General features: G+C 42.4%; 1 protein-coding gene across 1 annotated transcript in view; it reads right to left on the bottom strand.

The window, feature by feature from the left end:
* SOX9 (SRY-box transcription factor 9) overlaps window positions 1-17,458 on the bottom strand; it is a 42,258-nt gene extending 24,800 nt beyond the window's left edge. The window contains exon 1 of the mRNA XM_073560063.1: window positions 17,322-17,458. The gene's annotated coding sequence lies outside the window, so the exon portion shown is untranslated. The remainder of the gene's footprint in view (window positions 1-17,321) is intronic.
* Window positions 17,459-18,078: the final 620 nt, after the last annotated feature.

Raw genomic sequence — 18,078 nt, 5'->3', positions numbered from 1 at the left:
TTACATTACTTATCCTGTGCTGATCCTGAGTTACATCCTGTATTATTCTCCAGAGCTGCACTCACTATTCTGCTAGTGCAGTCACTGTGTACATACATTACATTACTTATCCTGCACTGATCCTGAGTTACATCCTGTATTATACTCCAGAGCTGCACTCACTATTCTGCTGGTGCAGTCACTGTGTACATACATTACATTACTTATCCTGCACTGATCCTGAGTTACATACTGTATTAAACCCCAGAGCTGCGCTCACTATTCTGCAGGTGCAGTCACTGCGTACATATATTATATTAGTTATCCTCCACTGATCCTGGGTTACATCCTGTATTATACCGCAAAGCTGCACTCACTATTCTGCTGGTGCAATCACTATGTACATACATTACATTACTTATCCTGTACTGATCCGGAGTTACATCCTGTATTATACTCCAGAGGTGCACTAACTATTCTGCTGGTGTAGTCACTGTGTACATACATTACATTACTTATCCTATACTGATCCTGAGTTACATCCTGTATAAAACTCCAGCGCTGCACTCACTATTCTGCTGGTGGAGTCACTGTATACATACATTACATTACTGATCCTGTACTGATCCTGAGTTACATCCTGTATTATACTCCAGAGCTGCACTCACTATTCTGCTGGTGCAGTCACTGTGTACATACATTACATTACTTATCCTGTACTGATCCTGAGTTACCTCCTATATTATACCCCAGAGCTGCACTCACTATTCTGCTGGTGCAGTTACTTAGTACTTACATTACATTACTTATCCTGTACTGATCCTGAGTTACATACTGTATTATACTCCAGAGCTGCACTCACTATTCTGCTGGTGGAGTCACTGTGTACATACATTACATTACTTATCCTGTACTGATCCTGAGTTACATACTGTATTATACCCCAGAGCTGCACTCACTATTCTACTGGTGCAGTCACTGTGTACATACATTACATTACTTATCCTGTACTGATCCTGAGTTACATCCTGTATTATACTCCAGAGTAGCACTCACTATTCTGCTGGTGCAGTCACTGTGTACATACATTACATTACTTATCCTGTACTGAACCTGAGTTACATCCTGTATTATACTCCAGAGCTGCACTCACTATTCTTCTGGTGCAGTCACTGTGTACATACATTACATTACTTATCCTGTACTGATCCTGTGTTACATCCTTTATTATACTCCAGAGCTGCACTCACTATTCTTCTGGTGCAGTCACTGTGTACATACATTACATTACTTATCCTGTACTGATCCTGTGTTACATCCTGTATTATACTCCAGAGCTGCACTCACTATTCTGCTGGTGCAGTCACTGTGTACATACTTAACATTACTTATCCTGTACTGATCCTGAGTTACATCCTGTATTATACTCCAGAGCTGCACTCACTATTCTGCTGGTGCAGTCACTGTGTACATACATTACATTACTTATCCTGTACTGATCCTGAGTTACCTCCTGTATTATACTCCAGAGCTGCACTCAGTATTCTGGTGGTGCAGTCACTTTAGGAGATAGAGGATCTCCATGTAGTTGTCAGTAGGACTCTGCGGCTGGAGGATATGACAGGTATTTCTCTATTTTCACAATGTCAATAAAAAAAAAGATCTTTCTGCAGAACATCGGTCCTGGTGGGAGAATATAGGCAGTTGGGAGCAGCAAAAACATGGAGCTGACAAACTCTGTCTGCAGGAATGAAGACCTATTATGATGACCCACCCATAGGATCCATGCTTATTTTTCAGTAGTGCCCCCTAGCTGCACCCCTGCATGGAGCAGCCAGGTCCAACTTATTTTCCAGCTAGACCACTAAGTCTATATTCACATTATAGTTGAAAAAGATAATAATAATAATAATAATGTTTATATAGCACTAACATATTCTGCTCACATTATCATCACTGTCCCCGATGGGGCTCACAATCTACATTCCCTCTCAGTATGTCTTTGGAATGTTGGCGGAAACCAGAGGAAACCCACGCAAACATGGTGAGAACATACAAACTCCTTGTTGATGTTGTCCTTGGTGGGATTCAAACCCAGGACTCCAGCACTGCAAGTTTGCAGTGCTAATCACTGAGCCACCATGCTGCCCATGCACCCGATCCTAAATGTATGACCAGACTAACCACATTCCTAATACATACAGTATCTGTACAGGGCAGATTGTCCCTGATCTATCTAAGCCAAAATACATCCACCCAGGTGACTTTTATCACCTAAAGTGAAGCTGTGCGCTCAACGAAAAACAGCAAGAAGTTTGTAAGTCATGAGCGAGAAGATGGAAATCAACAATCTATTTTTGTTATGTTACTTTCCTGTCTTTGGCCTTTGTTCATCATCGTCTTTGCGCCTTTTTTTTTGGTTTACCATCAATTTCCTCTCCTGTTTTTTTTTTAGTTTTAGTTTTTTTTTTGGGTGGAGTCTATAAATTCCAGATGTTTTTGTCTGACTTATCAATTGTGACTTTTTAAAAAAGTCCCAAATTTGGTCCGGCTCCAATCCAATCCCAAAAGAGTTGCATCTTTTGTGACATTTTAAACCATTGCAAAAATTGTACGTCAGAGGAAAAAAATAACATTGCTGACTTTGCTCCAAATTCATGATCCGCAAACGCAAAGTGATGAATTTGACGCAGGAAACGTCAGAAAATACGAATTAATAAAACCCCGCAAGCGACGAATTCCTGTAGAAACAATTGCTGTTTATGGTCCCCAATTCATAAAAATCGTGCTTGTTTCATGAATTTGACGCACATTTGAAAAATGGTCTTTGTTTCTGTACTGAACTGTTTTTGCAAGTTTTGGTGCCAAAAGTTTCACTTTGGCTCCAAAATTTTTTCAAAAATTAAGCTTAAAATGTTGCATGCTTGACAACACACCAGGAGGCAATGGCAGTGAAATTTTACCAAATTTTGCAAATTTTTAAAAAGTCGCAATTGATGAATCAGGCAAAGACATCTAGAATCACTAAACTTTGCCCACAAAGCGCGAAACAAAAAAAAAAGAAGATATAAAATAGACTTAAAAAAATGCGCAAATAGATTAATGAAACAAAAAAAAGGCGCAAAACATACAAACCTAGACTAAAAACAGGTGTCATCAGGCTGCGGACCGAGGTTTTTCACAAACCCATTGACTTGTATTGCCAATCTTGATCCAAAATCAGACATGTCTCAGTTTTTTTTTGCAAACCACTCGGTCCGAGGAAAAAATCCGACCTGCGCAGCTCTATAGAACATCATAGGTACGAGTGCTGTCCGGGAAATCCATGGATGGCACTCATACGAGGAAATCGGTCGTGTCCCCGAGTCCTTAGCCTGACAACATAAGGCACCCCCCCCCGTAGTTTTATTTTTTTAGGACCCTGGTTGCAATCATAACCTGTGCACCGCTTTTATCCACCCCAACTGGCAAACGAAAAGTTAAAGCCATATTAATCCGCCAGATTGAAACTGTACATGACGCTTCCTATCTCCCCTCAGACAAATAAATGAATCAGTCTGCGTAATCTAAAACTGCCCGCCTATGTTTTCCAAAAAAACAGCTCGGATGGCCGTCCGGCACCAGCGGAGAGCGAGACGGCACAGTTTGGGTTTCAAAGAAAACTCACATTCCCTCTACCTGTTTGTGCAGATTCCCTGGTAATGTACAGAGGACATAATTGTTTATTTGGAGAAGTAAAGTTGTGGAAATGTAGTTGCCGAGTGTAATGTGGTCAGCACATGTTTGTACGAGCTACCTGTGTTTATTTAATAGGTTTCAGATGTCAGCGCACAAAAGAGGCTTATATATAGACCAGAATGGCTAGCAGAAAGCGTGTCCAGCTCAGCTGCGGCCCGTGATAAAGCAACAGTCAACTCCAGCAAGAAAGAAGCACAGTGAACCCCCAAATCTGTCCAAAATCTATTACCTATATGGTGCAATTCAAAATATGGCCACTAGGGGCGCTATGTCAATGCAGTTTATCAATAGGACAGTATGAAAATTATTATTAACTATAAGGACGTTTATGGTGCTCACTATTTTACCGGAAGTACTTAGCCTTTACTAGAATCATGCAGTCTTAATATATAGAGCGAGATCTGGATTATCGAGATAAAGGAAAAGGAAATTCAAACATCTAAGATGGATTGGTTTATGGGATGGCAGTACTAATAGAAGAGATAATTACTGGGGAATATGAGACTGTTAGCAGAATACTGACCACTGCTTATGGCAGTCTGCATTCTGTCTATGGAGAAGGGAAATTGGGTGTTATAAAGCCGCATGGATCATTGATGACAGCAAGTCCTTATCAGAATCCTTTTAAAGAGGCTGATCCTGTCCTAAGATACCCCTGTTACCAAAATAGAGTGCATCATAATGCTGAGTGCATGGGATGATGTGTACTGCTTGATTTCAGAATTGGCATCCCAGTGGAGTTGGGAGATTTTCGAGAAAGGTGGGGGTTGCCCAAACCAGATGATCCATTTAAGCATGGGCGGCCATGAAACATGTGCATCCAGGCAGGGTCCTGTTATGAACTGGGTCACCGAGGAGGATAGCAGGCCCAGGCTAAGCCACAGAAAACCAAAGAGGTTGGTAACTAAGCGGATGCAGACCCCTGATCCTGTCCACACAACTAGCAGTAGTCGTGGAGTGTGCCTACGATGATCCTAGATGCCTCGGCACAGCCGGAGAGCTAAGCCTAAAGCAAGAAAGGGGAAATCTAAACTGCCCTGGAGCAGACCCCAAAGGGATAGCCCCCAAACATATATTGTCAGTGAGACAAGCTGAAAACACAAACGCAGGCAGAAAAATAGACTAAGCAAACGATGGGGCCCACACTGACTAGACAGGACAGGAAAGGAAAGACACTGTCTGCAATCATGCAAAAAACCCTGCAAAAAGTCCAACACATCTGATGCACAAAAAACACTGAAGTCGCAGGTCTTCGCCCCCACTATATCAGTATTCTGGTATATTCTGAAAGCAAAGCAAAAAGAGACCAACATAACAGAGGGCAAAACAAACTGGCACATGCAGTAACATATGGGCGGTGATTCAGCCAGCCCCTGCCGGAGCTGGCTGACCCGCACAAAGCAGAGATAGACAAAACCAGATCAAATGCAAACAGAATAGCAAAAGAACCACTTAGCTGAACCATGCAGGGAAAGAGAAGGAGACATCAGACCTCAGAAGGCACAGGAAGAAAATCACCTGCAGGGATAGAGGGAGTCAGCTGTCTTAAATCCCAATCAGAAACCCCAGATCTCCAATCGTCTTCCTCATTAACAGGTGGCAAACCTCTGTCAATCAGATCAGCTCCGCTACCTCCAGTAACCACCAGAGGGAGCCCAGAAAGAGAACTCGCAACCCCTCTGTCAATCTGACCAGCTCCACTACCTTCAGTAATCACCAGAGGGAAGCCAGAGAGAGAATTCACAACAGGGTCCCGTGCTGATCTAAGCTTACATGTGATTTCAGCTATATATTGTCTCAAAGCAATCACAGATCATTGTGTGTTCCGTCATTTCTCTCCTCCGGGGGGCACAGGACATCAGAGGAAGACCCTCAAAATCTAACTGTACTCAGTAGATGCCTGTATATGTTTAATTATTTACTTTTTCTTCAAGCTGATCTTACACAGGACTCAAACTCATGACTTGTAGCATGGAAGGCAGAAACATTAACAGTGAGCCAAAAGCTCACAATGTCTGTCCACCTCTGCCATTAAATTTTTAACTGAGGACCTAGAGACTAACAGGCAGGTAGTTCCTAACAGAGGCAACTACCTGCCTGTTCTACTGGGTGCCGACCGCTCCTGCCGGCAATTCAGCTGCTCCATCTAAACAGAGCAGCTTTTCTTCTTTTGGGCTGCTCTGTCGACGGGACATGACTGATAACGTCATGCTGATTGACTGCCAGCTCCCAGCAGTTTTCAGTCAACAGAACAGATAAGTCGCCGCTGCTCTGTCGACGTTACCTCAGTTGAAGCTGCTGAACTGCCGGCAGCGAACCGAGCCGCCAGAGATCGGCGTTGGGCACAACAGGCAGGTAATTACTAAGTTACTAACTACCTGCCTGTTAGTTCTTAGGCCCTTAGTAAATAGAATAAAAACAGTCATGGTCGTGGATAACACGTCTATGAAAATCTTTAAAATAGGATATCAGGCTTAGACTCCGATACACCGAGACTCAACCTCAGTAATGAGACCCAATGGTCAAGAACATGTCAACCTTCTTTAAATGTAAGTTTGTAGCCAATCATTTGCCATCAGCATCTATTTTTGATGGGTTTATTCACTGATATTGATGATATGTCTTATCAAAGTTCGTATATAGAACCATTTAGCCCGGTGAGCCCGAGGAGCCCCAGTGTAATATTGTCTCACCAAAGCTTGAGGGCTTCAGTCAAGATCCACAGTATTTTGCCATTTATGTATAGAACCCCTTACTCTAGACTTTTAGTAATGCACCAGCTCTCATAGTGACACAAGTCATGTACAAAACCCGTGAGACAGAGACATTTTTCCAGTTCTCCTTCCACAGACAGAGTCTGTAATTCGCAGCCTTCTCCAGCCCCCTGACTCACAAAGTGGAGGAGGACGGCTGGTGGGTTGGTGACTTCTGGAACTTGTAAAAATGTTTGTTTTGGTTCTGTTCAGCCGACTTTACTGATCCTGAACCCTCCCTTCAACTCCAAGTCATTTGGAAATCTTATCTGCCGGGCTCAGGTTCATTTGAAACTATGATTTATTTGAAAAATATTGAGGACTGCTCCCGGATCAGTTAAGTTTGCTGAGGGCGGGGGGCTGTTTATTTATCTAGGCCTTATTTATTTAAAAACTTCACCTTTCTGTGCCACTGCATAATAAACACGATTCCAGCTTATTTAACAGAGACGGGGGCAACCGGCGTAGAGTAATATATGTTGCTATAGCCCAAAGCTTAACCCTTAGATGCCTTCACTGGTTGGGGGGTACGCTTGGGCCTTAGGTTGCTCCTGTCTCACGCACGGAGAGCTCGGTTGACCTTGATTTCCCCCCTTATTATATTTATTTACAGACCTCAAGCCGCCAGGAAGAGTAAAATAGCAGCTAATCTTTTGAGGAGCTTGGAATTCCAAGACCAATTGAAAAGTCTGCAGATAATGGAAATGAAATTCACAATGTGTTATGCATTTAACATGATACTTGGGGAAATTTTTGGACTAAAATGCTTGTATTTTTGGCTAAAAAGGATTTTTGAATTAAAGTTTTATTATAAATTAGGCATTGTTTGGTTTCTACATCCTCTATGTATCACCGTACATAGGAGACTGCGGAATGAGTTACCACTAGATTCACCAGTGAGCTGTACTGACAGCAAAGTCTGCACCCCTTAGCTCTCTTCTCTGATATATTGTAAGCTAAAATTAATCTTTAAATGGGTTGATAAATCAGCTTAGAAGATGATCAGTAGAAGAGAGATAAGAGTTTTTCCACATTTACACATCCGTATGTCATTGTTCGTGATTCATGGACCGGCCACAGGTCTCCCGACCAAACGCAACAGTGTCATACGCATATATGAGGCTGTCAGGTTTGGGTTAGTAGACTCGTGATCAGTCAGTGCATTCAGAAAAGTTCACCTTTGTGCACTCATAATACTAAGTCTACGAAGTTAAGAGCAACCGACCTGTCAACAGCAGCTTGCTAATAGCTTCCAGGAAACAAGTAGAGACTTTCATAAGATGCAAAAAAAACAGCTACAGAATAAGTGAAAAGGGGTGATGAAAAGGTGCATTATAGATCTGCTGCTAGGTTTTATATTAGTTCACTTTATGGCCTATAGATGCAGTTCCATTATTTTTAAGGGAATTTCACATCTGATGAGGTAATAGTACATTAGTTAGGATTGTCAGGCGGCATCCATGGCATATAACCTTACATTGGAGTTGTATTAGATTTCATGGTGCCCATGGGTGAAATGTTTGGCAGCTGGGCAAAGTAGCTGAGCAAAAATGACTATGTATTCCCAGCTATAATCAGTTTCCTCTTCCTCCTTCTCTCTTGGGTGTTACCATCACTGATATTTGGAGAAGGTTTGCTATTATGTCAATCTCATGTCAATGTAGACATTCCTGCTACAGGAACCTTTTAGTCACCTGGCTTGATTTTATTCTTGTATTCTATTATATATACAGTATTATACAGTGCCGGACTGGGGTGCCAAAAGCCCACCAATAACATTGAGTCGGGTGGCCACTGTTCAGCTACATGGAAAAATCACATCTCCCTTACTCACAAGTTTGCCTATATTTCTTTGTAATAATATACAGCGTGTTTGTTAAATAAATGTTGAGAAGATTTCCTCATTCTGTACATAGTGAAACATGTATTGTGCCAACTACTTCTCATAGAAATGGCCTGGAGAGCCTATCCCTGCATGAGGGCCCACCGAAGGAAACCCCTGTCCCCCTGTGGGCCAGTCCAAGCCTGATTATATATATCAAAAAAAGCAACAAAATGTAACTCCAAGTCAGTCACACTTCTGTGAAATCAACACTGATTGTGATTCAATTTCTCCTGCTGTTGTGCCAATGGAATAAACAACAGGTAGAAATGATAGGAAGGTCACTAACATCCATGTGTCTGCTCAGTAAGGGTCCCGTTACACATAGTGATGCTCCGGCGATCCCGACAACGATATGACCTGGTAAGGATCGCTGGTACGTTGCTAAAAGGTCGCTAGTAAGCTGTCAAACAGGCAGATCTACTCAACGATCCGGCGATCCATATCATGACCTCGGCGGTCGTTGTTGGGACCTTGTCACACAGCAGCTATTCTGACGACTCAGACCTCGATAGGCGTTGCTTCAGCGCTTCCTTTTCCACGCCCCTCTGCTCCGATTGGTGGCCACTACTGCGCTATCACTACGCGGTTTGCTTCAGCGTCCCTGTCTGAGTTGCTAGTGCGCTATTTATTTGTGGATCCATAGTCACAGACACGGGGGTCGCTATTTTATTATTATTCGTGGATTTAACTACGCGGTTTGCTTCAGCGTCCCTGTCTGAAAACCGTATAAGACAATCCACAGCGCTCAGGAACAAAGGATGGAAGCGCTACTATGTTGTCTTCTTTTAGGACGAGGTCGCCCAATCAGAGAAAGACAGCGCAGTAGTGGCCACCAATCGGAGCCGAGGGGGCGTTGAAAAGACAAAGCAAAATCACGCCTGCGTCTCTGAGTTCTGAGTCGCTAACGAGGTTGCTCATGTGTTGTTATGGCGTTAAACACAGCAATGCATGCTGGCTAGCGGGACGCCAACGATCAAAAAATGGCCCAGGACATTCGAGCATGATCAGCGATATCACAGCAGGGGGGCCGGTCGCTGCTATGTGTCACATGTAGTGAGATCGCTGGCGAGGTCGCTGTTGCATCACAAAACCTGTGACGTTTAGGCAATCTCACTAACGGTCTCGCTACGTGTGAAGTACCCTTAAGAGTGTCTAGTGTTCCCTTTATTTTTTTGAGCAGTGTATATAGATTTTGTGTGGTATGACTATCTGGATTAAAGGGATAATCATTCAAAGTTTGAAAATGGATAATTGTTTAGAAATTGATATCAAATTTCTGCTATTTTTATAAATAAATGCAAAACATAACCCCTCCATTACTACAAAATATCAGCGATTGCTTTTTTGAGCAGTGTATATATATATATACAGCTCTGGCAAAAATTAAGAGACCACTGCACAGTTTTATAAAAATCAGCTTCTCTACATGTCTGACAGCCATTCCATTCCAGTGTCAGTTGAATTCCAACCAGAGTACACCTCATTCTACTTAATGTGCTTCTGATTAGGTGATCACCTGAACCAAATATTATTTAATAACAGGCTCCTAGAGGAAGGGCTCAAGTCATGTAAAGCTGGAAAAAAGCCTTTCATCAACGAGAAGCAAAGGAGAGCCAGGTTGAAGTTTGCCAAAGACCACAAGGATTGGACCATAGAGGATTGGAGTAAAGTAATCTTCTCTGATGAGTCTAATTTTCAGCTTTGCCCAACACCTGGTCATCTAATGGTTAGACGGAGACCTGGAGAGGCGTACAAGCCACAGTGTCTTGCACCCACTGTGAAATTTGGTGGAGGATGGGTGATGAATGATCTGACGATGCTTCAGCAAGGCTGGAATAGGGCAGGTTAATCTTTGCGAAGGACGTATGAGTCAAGCCGCATACAAGGTTATCCTGGAAAAAGAGTTGATTCCTTCTGCTCAGGCAATGTTCCCCAACTCTGAGGACTGGTTTTTCCAGCAGGTCAATGCGCCATGCCACACAGCTAGGCCAGTCAATGTATGGATGAAAGACCATCACATCAAATCCCTGTCATGGCCAGCCCAATCTCCAGACCTGAACCCCATTGAAAACCTCTGGAATGTAATCAAGAGGAAGATGGATAGTCACAAGCCATCAAACAAAGAAGAACTGCTTACATTTTTGTACCAGGACTGGCATAAGGTCACACAAAAGCAGTGGGAAAGACTGGTGGAAACCATGCCAAGACACATGAAAGATGTGATTAAAAATCATGGTTATTCCACAAAATATTGATTTCTGAACTCTTCATGAGTTAAAACATCAGTATTGTTGTTTCTAAATGATTATGAACTTGTTTTCTTAGCATTATTTGAGGTCTGCAAGCACTGCATTTTTTTGTTATTTTGACCATTTCCCATTTTCTGAAAATAAATACAAAATTTAGTGCTTGGAAATTCGAAGACACGTTGTCAGTAGTTTATAGAACAAAAGAGCAATTTACATTTTACTCAAAAATATACCTATAAAGTGAAAAATCTGAAAATTTTGCAGTGGTCCATTAATTTTTGCCTGAGCTGTATATACATATATATTTATATATATATACATATATATATATATATATATATATATACAGTCATGGCCAAAAGTATTGACACCCCTGCAATTCTGTCAGATAATATTCAGTTTCTTCCTGAAAATGATTGCAATCACAAATTCTTTGGTATTATTATCTTCATTTAATTTGTCTTAAATGAAAAAACACAAAAGAGAATGAAGCAAAAAGCAAAACATTGATCATTTCACACAAAACTCCAAAAATGGGCCGGACAAAAGTATTGGCACCCTCAGCCTAATACTTGGTTGCACAACCTTTAGCCAAAATAACTGCGACCAACCGCTTCCGGTAACCATCAGTGAGTTTCTTACAATGCTCTGCTGGAATTTTAGACCATTCTTCTTTGGCAAACTACTCCAGGTCCCTGATATTTGAAGGGTGCCTTCTCCAAACTGCCATTTTTAGATCTCTCCACAGGTGTTCTATGGGATTCAGGTCTGGACTCATTGCTGGCCACCTTAGAAGTCTCCAGTGCTTTCTCTCAAACCATTTTCTAGTGCTTTTTGAAGTGTGTTTTGGGTCATTGTCCTGCTGGAAGACCCATGACCTCTGAGGGAGACCCAGCTTTCTCACACTGGGCCCTACATTATGCTGCAAAATTTGTTGGTAGTCTTCTGACTTCATAATGCCATGCACACGGTCAAGCAGTCCAGTGCCAGAGGCAGCAAAGCAACCCCAAAACATCAGGGAACCTCCGCCATGTTTGACTGTAGGGACCGTGTACTTTTCTTTGAATGCCTCTTTTTTCTCCTGTAAACTCTATGTTGATGCTTTTGCCCTAAAAGCTCTACTTTTGTCTCATCTGACCAGAGAACATTCTTCCAAAATGTTTTAGGCTTTTTCAGGTAAGTTTTGGCAAACTCCAGCCTGGCTTTTTTATGTCTCGGGGTAAGAAGTGGAGTCTTCCTGGGTCTCCTACCATACAGTCCCTTTTCATTCAGATGCTGACGGATAGTACGGGTTGACACCGTTGTACCCTCGGACTGCAGGGCAGCTTGAACTTGTTTGGATGTTAGTGGAGGTTCTTTATCCAACATCCGCACAATCTTGCGTTGAAATCTCTTGACAATTTTTCTTTTCCGTCCACATCTAGGGAGGTTAGCCACAGTGCCATGGGCTTTAAACTTCTTGATGACACTGCGCACGGTAGACACAGGAACATTCAGGTCTTTGGAGATGGACTTGTAGCCTTGAGATTGCTCATGCTTCCTCACAATTTGGTTTCTCAAGTCCTCAGACAGTTCTTTGGTCTTCTTTCTTTTCTCCGTGCTCAATGTGGTACACACAAGGACACAGGACAGAGGTTGAGTCAACTTTAATCCATGTCAACTGGCTACAAGTGTGATTTAGTTATTGCCAACACCTGTTAGGGGCCACAGGTAAGTTAAAGGTGCTGTTAATTACACAAATTAGAGAAGCATCACATGATTTTTCGAACAGTGCCAATACTTTTGTCCACCCTCTTTGTTATGTTTGGTGTGGAATTATATCCAATTTGGCTTTAGGACAATTCTTTTTGTGTTTTTTCATTTAAGACAAATTAAATGAAGATAATACCAAAGAATTTGTGTTTGCAATCATTTTCAGGAAAAAACTGAGTATTATCTGACAGAATTGCAGGGGTGTCAATACTTTTGGCCATGACTGTATATATACATACTGCTCAAAAAATAAAGGGAACACTCAAACAACAGATCCTAGATCTGAATGAATGAAATATTCTCATTGAATACTTTGTTCTGTACAAAGTTGAATGTGCTGACAACAAAATCACACAAAAATCATCAATGGAAATCAAATTTATTAACCAATGGAGGCCTGGATTTGGAGTCACACACAAAATTAAAGTGGAATGTAATGTCCTTAAAACAAGTAAAAAAGATGCTCAGTATTATGTGTGGCCTCCAAGTGCCTGTATGACCTCCCTACTGTACAACGCCTGGGCATGCTCCTGACGAGGCTGCGGATGGTCTCCTGGGGGATCTCAGCCCAGACCAGGACTAAAGCATCCACCAACTCCTGGACAGTCTGTGGTGCAATGTGATGTTGGTGGATGTAGCGAGACATGATGTCCCATATGTGCTCAATCGGATTCAGGTCTGGGGAATGGGTGGGCCAGTCTATAGCTTCAATGCCTTCATCTTGCAGTAACCGCTGACACACTCCAGCTACATGAGGTCTGGCATTGTCCTGCATTAGGAGGAACCCAGGGCCAACCGCACCAGCATATGGTCTCACAAGGGGTCTGAAGGCCCCGTCACACTAAGCGACTTACTAGCGATCCCGACACCGATATCAAGGTGTCAGGATCGCTAGTAAGTCGCTATGTGATCGCTGGTGAGCTGTCACACAGACAGCTTCACCAGCGATCAGCACAGCGATGCCGAGCGCCCGGCATCGCTGGCCATCCTGTAAAAAATAGAATCAAAATAAAAAATATAGTTATTCTCACCTTCCGATGTCCCGTTCAGCCATCCTGCCTCTTTCCACGCTCCGGTCCCAGTAATCCTTTGCACGAATGACCGCGAGATGTCACAGTCTCGCGGGATAACAAAGTCTCACGGTCATTCATGCAAAGGATCACTGGGACCGGAGCGTGGAGAGAGGCAGGATGGCTGAACGGGACATCGGAAGGTGAGAATAACTATATTTTTTATTTTTTTAATTATTTTTTACACCTGATCGCTGGTCTCCCGCCTGTCACACGCAGCAATGCGTGCTGGCCAGCGGGAGACCAGCGACCAAAGAAATGTCCAGAGATTTCTTGCAGCGATCAGCGATACCGGCAGGGGGGCCGCTCGCTGATCGCTGTCACACACAGCGATCTCGCTGGTGAGTTCGCTGTTATGTCACAAAAGTTGTGACTCAGCAGCGATCTCGCTACCGAGATTGCTTAGTGAGACGGGGCCTTGAGGATCTCATCTCGGTACCTAATGGCATTCAGGCTACCTGAGCCAAGCACATGGAGGGCTGTGTGGAACTCAAAAGAAATACTGCCTACCTCTGCCAAGCTCAGTGGCTCGTACCACCTACCTCCGCCAAGCTCAGCCGGCTCGTACCGCTTACCTCCGCCAAGCTCAGCAGCTCGTACTGCCTACCTCCGCCAAGCTTAGTGGCTCATGCCACCTACCTCCACCAAGCTCAGCGGCTCGTATCTCCTACCCCCGCCAAGCTCTGCGGCTCATACTGCCTACCTCTGCCAAGCTCAGCGGCTCCTACCACCTACACCAAGCTGAGCGGCTCGTACCGCCTACCTCCACCAAGCTGAGCGGCTCGCACCGCCTACCTCCACCAAGCTCAGCGGCTCATACCGCCTACCTCCGCCAAGCTCAGCGGCTCGTGCCGCCTACCTCCGCCAAGCTCAGCGGCTCGTACCGCCTACCTCCGCCAAGCTCAGCGGCTCATACCGACTATCTCCGCCAAGCTCAGCGCCTCATATCGCCTACCTCCGCCAAGCTCAGGGATTGCCTGCAGCAGTGATGTGCATTGTCATCGCACCCAAAACACCAAGACCTAAGCAGGGAGCTGGCACTACACCCAGGGAGGACAAATACCTATTTTGCAGAGTTTCCTAAATGTGGAAAACCCCTTTAGATCTACATGGCGAGAATGAAGGAAAATGGAGAAAAGAAACAATAGGTGGCAGAGTTACAAAGTTTCCATATTATCTCACATGGCTGAGACAAGGTTTCGCCGCATCGCTTGCTTAAAAATTCAACTCTGCTTCATTGGCAGGATCTTTTATTTTGAAGAAATGCTTAATTAGGGACTGTAGAAAATGTAGGAATCTTTAGACAAGGCGCCATGAGGTTGGCAGCCTCAGGTAGCAGGGCTCTTATCTGTACAGACAAACGCCTAATTAGAGGAATGAGGATGCTGGGTATTGTGAGGCAGGGCTCCTACAGGTGGGTCCAGTGGGGCATGAATGGTGGGGCTTCCATGACTGCGAAACAAGCTGAGGGCAGAGATAGCGTGGCGGATACGAGATGCTGAGTGTTGCACTAAATGGTGCTCTTCCACCTCACGTGAGCTATCTAATGAGACCTCTACAGATAGAGCGGACCTGTGTATTTTCTACATCAGGGTGCAACTTTTGTAGATGTTAAACTCTTGTAAAAACCAAAAAAAAGTCAACTTCAAGCATTTTTATAGCAATTTTTCCACTATTTGGATTGGATTTTTTTTTTTACTTATACAGAGGAGCTTATTAAAATTAAATAAATAAATAAATAAAACGCTGCAGATTTTTTGTTCAGAGACTCTAGAATTTAAAAACAGCAAAAGAAAGAAAATAAAAATTCCTCCAAAAATGCTTATAAAAAATTATATAAAAAGTGCTGGAAACATGATGATATTGGCAATTGCTAAAAACGCTTCAAAAGGATGTGAGTGTGAAGGAGGCCTTAGATGTCTGTGCAATGATAAACCTACAGCAGCAGCCCGAGCCAGAGGATCGTCCCCATGCACAAGAGCGCTCATTCACCAACTCAGCTCTGCTACAGCTGTCACTCCAACCAGCTATAAACCACTGAGGATAGACCAATGATTGCACATCACAAGTCAAGGGTCACTTTTTATCTATCTATCTATCTATCTATCTATCTATCTATCTATCTATCTATCTATCTATCTATCGTATCTATCTATAGTATATATCTATCTATCCATCTATCCCATATCTATCTATCTATCTATCTATCCCATATTTATCTATCTATAGTATCTATCTATAGTATCTATCTATCTATCTATCCCATATCTATCTATCTATCTATCTATCTATCCCATATCTATCTATCTATCTATCCCATATCTATCTATCTATCTATCTATCTATCTATCTATCTATCCCATATCTATCTATCTATCCCATATCTATCTATCTATCTATCTATCTATCTATTATCTATCTATTTATTTATCTATCTATGCATCTATCCCATATCTATCTATTTATCTATCTATCTATCTATCTATCTATCTATCTATCTATCTATCTATCCCATATCTATCTCTCTATCCCATATCTATTTATCTATCTATCTATCTATCACATATCTATCTATCTCTCCCATATCTATCTATCTATCTATCTATCTATCTATTCCATATCTATCTATCTATTATCTATCAATTATCTATCTATCTATTTATCTATCTATCTATTATCTATCTATCTATCTATCTATCTATCCCATATCTATCTATTCCATATCTATCTATCTATCCCATATCTATCTATCTATCCCATATCTATCTATCTATCTATCTATCCCATATCTATCTATCTATCTATCTATCTATTATCTATCTATTTATCCCATATCTATCTATTATCTATCTATCTATTTATTTATCTATGCATCTATCCCATATCTATCTATTTATCTATCTATCCCATATCTATCTATCCCATATCTATTTATCTATCTATCTATCTATCACATATCTATCTATCTCTCCCATATCTATCTATCTATCTATCTATCTATCTAGTTATCTATCTATCTATCTATCCCATATCTATCTATCTATCTATCTATCTATCTATCCCATATCTATCCAATATCTATCTATCCATCTATATTTTTTATCTTTTTTCTACACCAAAATCAAATGCCCAGAAGGAATTAAATCACAATTATGCAAGAACCTTATCAATGTCAGAAAACCAAATACACGGGAAGCAATAAATAGCAGTTATTAATAATAATAATAATAATAATAATAATATTATATCCAATGACGTACTGATATGGAATATAGATACTGAGCCCTAATGGGGACAGTGATGATAATGTCTGTAATGCACTGTGTTATATGATGGCGCTATATAAACAGCGAAGCATGGAGATAGGTGGCCTACAGAGTACCCAAGGGTCGGACACAAATGAATGGATAGAATCAGAATATAAGCAGGCATAATGAATAAATAGACGATTAACAATTGACTAATCAGGAATAAATGTCAGGAAAAAATGAATAATTGCAGCGATGAAGCAGAGCTGAATTTGCTCTTTGTTCTCCATCGTCTTCACTCCGTGTGTCAGGATCACCCTGTAGGTCTAGCTGCAGCCAAATATCAGACCGCAGGTAACGTGAGAGCTCCTGACTGGTGCCAGCTGACAAACTCAGCTCTGCTACATCTGTAGATGAGAAAAAAAGATCTGGTGGAAGCTAAGACCAGAAAAATCAGACTGCTGCTCATGACCGATGAGGCATATGGCGCTTACGTTGAGATCACCAGCAGCATCTAACGCCTCTGACTGCTCCAAATTCTGCGCGAAAACCACTTTTTAAAGGGAAATAGTCTTCCTTGTAGCAAAGTAGTCCCAAAGCTATGTTTCTTAGCCAAATGAGCAAAAAATCAGGGAAATGCAACGTACCTGGTGGGCTTATTCAGTGTCAAGGTCTTTGTGAGGAGCCTGGACTAAGTAATGGACGGGGAATAGCAGATCCGAGCCCAGCCTGGGCTGTCCTGGTCACACTGACCCGGTCTGTGCACTGATCTACTGTACTCAATGCTCATATACAGGGAACATGAAGCAAAATATTGTTGAAAGTCATTTTGCCTGCCTACTCTTATCTGCGCGAGAAGGGTTAGCACTTTGTGCTGCCTTGGCAGAGCCTGAATGCAGGTATTGTTAGCGCAGTATAGCCCGGCGAGGAACAAAGGCAAGAATCTGCCTTCCCGGCTAGCCCTCAGCTGTGTTGGCGGAGCCGGTAAAAAAGGATTCTTTATTTCACCTTGTGGAAGAAGTGATAGGAGGACAGTCTACGGGCATGAAGAATGACTAGCGCCCATTATGTACTAGTGCCGAAATGTGGTGCCCCAGCCGGCAGCCGCTGGTTAGTTACCCAGAATCCTCTATTCTCTGTATGTGACAGCTATTGGGTATACAGAGCATAACAAGTAAATATGGCGCCGCATAGCAAAATTGGGAATTACGCCGCACTATAATATGTGACCAATAATGTCAACGTAGAGGGACAGTGTTACAGCACAAAGATAATGCACACAGTGATGTTACAGTACAGAGACAATGCACACAGTGATGTCACAGTACAGGAACAAGGGTATCACAACACAGAGATAATTCATACAGTGATGTCACGGTACAGAAATAATCTGCACAGTGATGT

The sequence above is a fragment of the Dendrobates tinctorius genome, unplaced genomic scaffold (assembly GCF_039654945.1).
Source record: "Dendrobates tinctorius isolate UK_male_01 unplaced genomic scaffold, ASM3965494v1 ptg000014l, whole genome shotgun sequence".
NCBI classification, from domain to species: domain Eukaryota; kingdom Metazoa; phylum Chordata; class Amphibia; order Anura; family Dendrobatidae; genus Dendrobates; species Dendrobates tinctorius.
This window is presented reverse-complemented; position numbering and strand designations above follow the sequence as displayed.